General features: G+C 40.8%; 1 non-coding gene across 1 annotated transcript; it reads right to left on the bottom strand.

The window, feature by feature from the left end:
• Nucleotides 1–3,133: 3,133 nt before the first annotated feature.
• Nucleotides 3,134–3,240, bottom strand: LOC145044550 (small nucleolar RNA R71). The gene has a single exon (XR_013681499.1). It is a non-coding gene; the product is annotated as a small nucleolar RNA R71 (small nucleolar RNA).
• Nucleotides 3,241–8,875: the final 5,635 nt, after the last annotated feature.

Genomic DNA, 8,875 nt, shown 5'->3' on the forward strand with positions numbered 1-8,875 from the left:
AGCAAATTTTCCCGGAACCCTTGCACCCCTTTTATAAGAGGCTGAACCGCCTCGGTACGCTGGGCGTACGGGGTTACACGGGGGGTACTCGTGCATCACTGCTTACCGCATCCTCGGACGAAGCATCTTATGGGAGGGAATAGAGGCGTAGGGGCAACATGGACGATCCAAGGCTTAGTACACCCGAGTACGCTAGGCGTACGAGGGTATGCTGGGCGTAACTCGGATCAGTCCTGTGACTCCTCCTTCGGATAATACCGGGTTTTTAAATTAAATTTTATATTTTAATTCATTAATAAAATTCAAAAATTCATATCTTCTTCATACGAACTCCATTTTCGACGTTCTTTATATCCACACGTAGGTGAGACTACGCTCTACAACTTTCGTTTAGACTCCGTCGGCAAATTTTGAAATTATTTTTATTATATTATTTTTAACAAGCCGAGCCTGGAAAAGTCCGTTTAAATCATATAACCCCTTTATCTGATGTCCATTTTCGTCAGACTTTTTACTGTTATACTCCTATTGTCGGGGAAGGCTAAAAAGTATTTTATTGAAATTTCTCGTTTTATGCTTAATAGTGTTTTACCGGTATTGTTACAAATCTTTGATTGGTCATAACTCCTTCGTTATAACTCAGGTTTTGGTGTTCTTTATGTTTTTTGGAAACCTTATCACGATATCTACCACATAGTGTACTCAAAAGAAGCTTTTTGAACATTTCATTTTTGATGATATTCTTATTACTTCACAAAGAGATTACAAGACTTGAATTTTAGACATTACATTGACCTAAAATAACGGGTTGTGATATGTTCATAATTAGTTAATTATTTAGCATATATTCTTAGTTATTTTTGATTAATTATGTGAATAATGTGGACAAAAGGTACTTAAAATGTTGTGAATTTTGTTTTCAGTCCAAAAGATATGCTTGGAAGTAAAAAGGAGAAAAGGGAAGCAATTGAAGATCAAAGAGTGAAAGAAGGTGGTATACTCGGCGAGTAGATCGACCCTACTCGGCGAGTACACGAGGAAGTTCCAGAAGATAAATACGACTGCTGATTCAAGACGGATAAGTATGGATCTACTCGGCGAGTTGGTTCTGCTACTCCCCGAGTACACCCTGTTTTGGGATATCTATAAAATACGAATCCTTATCTCATGGCATCATACTCTTGGCGATTTTTGAAGGTTTAGTTGTGACTAAGAGAGCCAGAAGACGCTAAGGAACCCTAAGCTTCAATATTTGGAAGAATTCAAGCAATTAGGTTAATTCTACCACTTAGACTTAGGAATTGGATATGTTTGCTTTAGTAAACTTTGTTTTTATGTTTGTTTCTAATGCAATTATGAGCTAAATTCGTTTTTGTTTCTGTTTGGGGAATACCAAAGAACTCCTATGGTTTGATTATTGATTTTTGCTTAATTGTCTATTGGTGATTTATTAAATTAAGTTTGTTAAAGAACCTTATGTATTAATCACTACTATTTTCTGTTAATTGGAAGGCAATTAGGTTGCATGAACATCACTTAATTGTTAACCTCATATGTCTATGTGAATACTAAACCATATGCTTAGAAGTAATGATTATGAAACTAAGATTAATAAGAAAATAGGAAGATTAATGTGTGAGCTTGTTTGAGAAACCATCAACAAGAGGTTAATTGAATTGATAACTTAATTGACCATTACAAATCTTATTTAATCCAAATAATTAATCTAGGGAATTAATTAGTTTAAACACTTGATCAACGCTTAAATTAGTTAATTGTCTAAGGGTTAGGAGTAATGAATATGAACCTAACTATTATAATTGGTAACCAATAGAAATTAATCTACCATAAACTTAAATAACCATAGAAGTGAATTGGTTGAACCTAAATGGAAACATCTTTATCAAATTTGGTGAATAGTTGTTGCTTTAGTTAATTAGTTAATTTAGTTTGTCTAAGTTTCCAGTCTTGCAAAACTAGAGAAAAACCCTTTACTTTTATTATTTGTTTTAGTTAAAATTAGTTATTAGTTTAATTTTCCGTTCCCTGAGTTCGATACCTTACTTATCAAACTATACCACTTAAAGACAGGTTCACTGCCTTTGTGTGCTCAATTTATTAATAAAAAGTAGGGATAAAACTAGTTGGTTTTACACACATCAAGTTTTTGGCGCTGTTGCCGGGGAATGGTTCTAAATAATTAAGCTAATTTTTTTCGATCCTTTGTGTGAGTTTACTTGCATAAAGTTCAATTATTGCAATTTAGTAATTAGTAATTAGGTTTTAGTATCTGTTTTAGTTAGTTTAATACTTAGAAAATTTTTTTGAAATACCACTGATACTCGCCGAGTGCAATCGCACCTACTCGGCGAGTAGCAGTTTAGTCAGCAGTAGATTTTCTTTTTTTTTACAATCTTTTTGTTCTTTTTACGCTTTTTATTTTATTGATTTCAGGACTTTCATGACCAGAGGATCAAACACACCACTGGTTCCCCCGTTTGAAGACCCCGAATCCGCATTGAAAAGAAACAAAGGGAAGGACGTGGAGAGTTCAAGCACACCTAAGAAATCACCATTGTCCAACTTGAAGACTGTTTTTGGGAAAAAGAAAAGCAGTAAATCAGGAGCTTCTAGCGCTTCTTTGATAATTCAGGAGCCAATTCAAGAAGATACTGGGTACGAGACCGAGGAAGAAGAGGAGGCAACATACAAGCAAGAAACCGAGTTGGAGGAAGAGTTAGCGTTTACTATGGCTAACATTGATGAAATCCCCATGGGAGAATGGAAGAAGAGGATGCGCGACGACAATGGCCCGGGACTTGTGCAACCCGCAATTCCCGCGACTGCTACCTTCGAGCTAAAAGGTCATATCCTAGCTTCACTCAAGGAAATACCTTTCTATGGGAAAGATCATGAAGATGCCTACAAACATTTGGATGAAGTCAATGATGTTGCTGATTACTTCAATATTCCAAATGTAACCCGCGAAACTCAACTACTTCGTATGCTTCCGGTAACCTTCAAGGGTGCTGCTAAAGACTGGCTCAAGTCACTTCCCCCCGGATCAGTCACTACTTGGGCCAAGATGAAGGAAGAATTTATTGATCACTTTTGCCCACCATCCAAGATAGCCAAACTGAAGAAGGCCATTGTAAACTTTGAACAACAAGCTGGAGAGTCTCTATATGAAGCATGGGAGAGGTACAAAAGTCTACTAAGAAACTGCCCACACCATGATCTAAACAGCCAGCAAGAAGTTTCCATCTTCTATGATGGAGTCAATGTCACAACCCGGCAGTTGCTAGACTCGCAAGGCCCACTTACAAAGAAGCCACCCCCGGTGATTAAAGAATTGATTGAAGAATTCTCTAAACACTCTAGAGAATACCACAACCCTAGGCATGATGTCACGAGGGGAGCCGCCTATGCTGCTACTGAAGACTTATCCACGGTCATGGCTATGTTAAAAATCATGGATAGGAGAATGGACAAAATGGATCAAACTATCCATGCTATTCGGGTGGGCTGTGAAAACTGCAATGGACCTCACCTCACAAGAGATTGCGATTTGGATGAGAATGGCAACAAGAAGGCGCAAGCATGTTATTCGAGCGGTGACCGGTATGATGAGGACTGGCGCAAACAAAAGAAAGAGTGGCTACCTTACGAAGAGTACAAGAAGGCCAAGGAGGAGAAGTATAGACAAAAAGGGAGAGGCTTTTATCAAAAGGAGGAGCCGGTGCAAGAAAGGAAGCCAAGCTTGGAAGATATGCTTACTAAATTTGTGGCTGCTTCCGAGAAAAGGCATAGTGACCATGATGCTGCTATCCAAGAAACAAGAACCATGCTCAGGAACCAGCAAGCATCCATCCACAACATAGAAACGCAGCTTGGGCAACTTGCTCAACAACTTAACCAAAGGTCACCGGGTGAGCTTCCTAGCAAAACCGAGAACAACCCACGAGGCGCACAAATAAACATTATCACAACGAGAAGTGGGAAGATCATCACTCCCCTGGCCCCCATTCGAACTGAAGCAACCAGGGACTCCCAGAAGGAAGGAACGGAAGAACAAGCAGAAAACCAAGATTCACAATCTGAGAGTTCTACTCGCCGAGTAGGGCCGACGGACTCGGCGAGTACCCCATCAAAATCGAATGAACAGCCTCCCTTAAAGCCATACCAGCCTCCAATGCCATACCCATCCCGAGCCAAGAAAGAGAAGCAGGAAGAGGAATATCAGAAGTTTCTAGACCACATTAAAACTCTTCAAATCAACATTCCTTTCATTGAAGCCGTCATGCAAATGCCCAAGTATGCTAAGTTCCTTAAGGAACTCCTCACCAATAGAAGAAAGATGGAGGAAGTGCAGAAGGTAGTGCTTAATGAGAACTGCTCCGCCGCAATGCTAAACAAGCTACCAAAGAAGAAGGGTGATCTGGGGAGCTTAACTTTACCTTGCCAATTTGGCAACTTGGCTGCAATTCATGCCTTAGCTGATTCTGGAGCAAGTGTGAACCTTATGCCCTACTCGTTCTTTAAGAAGCTAGACCTCCCGGAGCCAAGGCCAATTCGTATGGTAATTCATTTGGCAAACAAGACTGTCACCTTCCCAAGAGGCATTTGAGAAGATTTGCTAGTAAAAGTGGACAAATTTGTCTTTCTGGCTGATTTCATCATTCTAGACATGGAGGCGGATCCGCAAGTGCCAATTATCCTTGGAAGGCCTTTCCTCAACACACCTAGCGCTATCGTAGACATGAGAGATTCTAAGTTCACCTTGCGAGTTGGGGACAATTCAGTAACATTCGGGGTGAAGCAAGCTATGAAGTACTCAAGGAGTAGTGACGACACGGCATTCTCAATCGACATGCTCGACGAACTATTGGAGGAAGACATACCTGAAGATTCTAGCAAGTTTGCAGCTTTGGATGAAGCATTTGACCCAGAAAAGGACTTATTAGAGATCGAAAGACTGTTGGAAGAAGCGGAGTATGAAGAAATAATGAAGCAATCTGAGAGCCCTACTCGCCGAGTAGACCCGATCTACTCGTCGAGTACATCTGAAGAAAAGCCAGAAGTCGTGAATACAGCTGCAAACTCGCCAAGTACCACACATGCACTCGGCGAGTCCGTCACTAAGAACAACCAAGCAGAGCTTAAAACGTTACCTGACCATCTGGAGTATGCCTTTCTGGAAGAAGGAAATCAGAAGCCTGTAATCATAGCCTCGGATCTATCCAAGACGGAAAAGGAAGAACTTGTACACGTGTTGAAGAAACGGAAACGAGCCATCGCATGGAGCATCTCCGACATCAAAGGAATAAGCCCATCCTATTGCTCTCACAAAATCAATCTAGAAGAAGGAGCAAGGCCGGTGGTGCAACACCAAAGATGATTGAACCCGAACATGCAAGAAGTCGTCAAGAAGGAGGTGGTCAAGCTCTTAGATGCAGGAATCATCTACTCCATTTCCGATAGTCCATGGGTGAGTCCGGTCCAAGTGGTGCCCAAGAAAGGAGGAATGACGGTCATCACCAACGAAAAGAACGAGTTAATTCCGACGCGAACGGTAACCGGTTGGCAAGTGTGCATCGATTATCGAAAGCTAAACGATGCCACTCGTAAAGACCATTTCCCCCTTCCTTTCATAGATCAAATGTTAGAGAGACTATCGGGCCATAGCTAATACTGCTTTCTAGATGGGTTTTCAGGGTATTTTCAAATACCCATAGACCCAATGGACCAAGAAAAGACCACATTCACATGCCCAAGTGGGACTTTCGCCTATAGACGCATGCCTTTTGGACTATGCAATGCACCTGCGACATTTCAAAGGTGTATGACCGCCATATTCCATGATATGGTGGAAAAATTCATGGAGGTCTTTATGGATGACTTTTATGTATTCGGATCTTCTTTCCATGACTGTCTCACAAATCTTGACTCAATGCTTGCTAAGTGTGAGAAAACCAACTTGGTCCTAAATTGGGAAAAATGTCACTTCATGGTCAAGGAGGGTATAGTTTTGGGACACAAAGTCTCTAAAAAGGGAATTGAGGTGGATCGGGCAAAGATAGACACCATGGCCAAATTACCCCCACCAACTAATGTGAAGGGCATTAGGATTTTTTTGGGACACGCGGGTTTTTACCAGTGTTTTATAAAGGATTTTTCCAAAATCACGAAACCTCTAACACAATTATTACTTAAAGATGCACCCTTTAATTTTACTAAAGAGTGTTTAGAGGCATTTGAATTTCTAAAGGAAAAATTAACTAATGCCCCGATCATCATTGCACCAAATTGGAACTTACCCTTTCAGATCATGTGTGACGCTAGTGACTATGCATTAGGAGCGGTCCTTGGTCAAAGGGTTGATAAGCACTTTCAACCCATCTATTATGCTAGCAAGACCTTAAACCCCGCCCAAGAGAATTACACTACTACTGAAAAAGAATTGTTAGCTGTGGTTTATGCGTTTGACAAATTTCGCCCTTACTTGGTTTTATCTAAAACCACTGTTTTCACTGACCACTCGGCTATCAAGTATTTGTTTTCCAAACAGGATGCTAAGCCAAGACTGATACGATGGGTGCTGCTTCTTCAAGAATTCGATATAGAGTATGAGACAAGAAAGGAATGGAGAATGTAGCGGCCGATCATTTATCTAGGCTCGAGAACCCGCAATTGCAAGAAGATAAGGATGGAGACGACTTTCCAGATGAATACATTATGGTGTCCGTAGGAGAGGAGCCATGGTTCGCAGACATAGCTAACTATTTAGCTACAAATTATGTCCCGAAGGACTATAGTAGTCAACAAAAGAAGAAATTCTTTGCGGAGATCAAATATTACTTTTGGGACGATCCATACCTCTTCCGAAGCTGTGCGGATGGAATTATAAGAAGATGTGTGTTCGGGAAGGAAAGCCAAAGAATACTAGAACATTGCCATAGCGGGCCCACGGGAGGACATCATGGAGCACACTATACCGCAAAGAAGATCTTTGACATTGGGTTCTATTGGCCTACAATCTTCAAAGATGCAGCCCAATATGTCAAAGAATGTGATGCTTGTCAAAGGGTGGGAAACATTTCATCTCGAAATGAAATGCCACAACATAGCATCCAAGTGTGCGAGGTGTTCGACGTATGGGGCATTGACTTCATGGGACCTTTTCCCACATCCAAAGGAAACAAGTACATACTAGTGGCGGTCGATTATGTCTCAAAATGGGCGGAGGCGCAGGCTTTACCTACAAATGACGGACGGGTAGTGGTACGATTCCTGAAGAAACTATTCTCACGGTTTGGTGTTCCAAAGGCCCTAATCAGTGACCGAGGCACACACTTTGCCAATGATCAATTGGAAAAGGTGCTCAAGAAATATGGGGTTACCCATAATTTCTCCATGTCATACCATCCACAAACTAGTGGACAAACTGAAGTGACCAATCGAGCCTTGAAGCGTATTTTAGAGAAGTCGGTGGGAAGCAACCACAAGGAATGGTCAGATAAATTGGATGACGCGCTATGGGAATTTCGTACCGCTTTCAAAACACCTATTGGTACTACACCATATAGGCTAGTTTATGGAAAGCAATGCCATTTACCGATCGAGATCGAGCATAAGGCATATTGGGCTTTAAAGAGGTGCAACTTCGATATAGAAGAATTGAAGGCCAACTGTTTGATGCAAATGAATGCCCTTGAAGAACTCAGAAATGATGCTTATTCTAGTTCGTGGCTCTATAAAGAAAAGACCAAGAGATGGCATGATAAAAGAATCAAGAGCAAACACATTCATGAAGGCCAAAAAGTATTGCTTTTCAATTCCCAATTAAAACTTTTCTCGGGCAAACTCAAATCAAGGTGGGATGATCCCTTTTTTGTCAAGACGGTGTTTCCACACAGGGCTATAGAGTTGATATCAAGAGACGGCACACCATTCAAAGTCAATGGTCATAGAGTAAATAAATATGAAGAAGGTGTCCCCCGGAATGAAGGATTGGAGGAGTTGCTACTGTGCGGGATTGCAAACACGTAGACGGGGCGGAGTCCAGCTAATGACTCCATCAAAAGAAGCGCTTCTCGGGAGGCAACCCGAGTTTCAAGTTTGCATTTTCTTTCCTTTTCTTTATTTTTCATTTTGTTTTTTTTCATTCTTCTTCGTTTATTCTATGTCTCTAAGTGCTTGAGGACAAGCTATGCTTTGAGTGTGGGGTGGATGGGCTAAACAAATGAATTGATACATTAAATTTTGCCAAATTACAAATTTTTTCAACCTGTGACATCTACTCGGCGAGTATATCGATTATACTCGGCGAGTAAATGCCCGATTGCAACCAAACGTTGATAATACGCGTGTCTACTCGGCGAGTAGCCGGTTCAAACCCAGTAAAATAAAGCCTGTAAAAAAAATGTTATTATTCACCAATTCATCCCAACACTCGCCGAGCACTTCCTCTCAGCCGCCTCTCTAAGCACTTTTCAAGATCTCTCCAAATTTCTACTTGTTTCTCTTCATTCAAGCAACAAGGTAACATCGTTACCCTTTAATTTTATGAAAGGTTCAATCTTTATCACAGATCTGCCCATATTTGATGTGATTTCGGATTTGGGGAGTTTTTCCCAAATTCTAGGGTTTTGATTTAGTCATGAATTAGATGTTGTTAGGAGTAATTTCTTCAAGATCTATGGTTAGATAAGTAATTACAACAAAACCCTATGAACAATTTGGACTATTGCACAGATTACACAGATCCGATCTCGATCTGTCAAGAAGTTCATACTACTCGCCGAGTAGGTTCGTGTACTCGGCGAGTAGGTCACAGTCAGATCATATATTTTCTTGTTTTAATTACTGGGTGTTG

The sequence above is a fragment of the Lactuca saligna genome, chromosome 4 (assembly GCF_052625555.1).
Source record: "Lactuca saligna cultivar CGN05327 chromosome 4, ASM5262555v1, whole genome shotgun sequence".
NCBI classification, from domain to species: domain Eukaryota; kingdom Viridiplantae; phylum Streptophyta; class Magnoliopsida; order Asterales; family Asteraceae; genus Lactuca; species Lactuca saligna.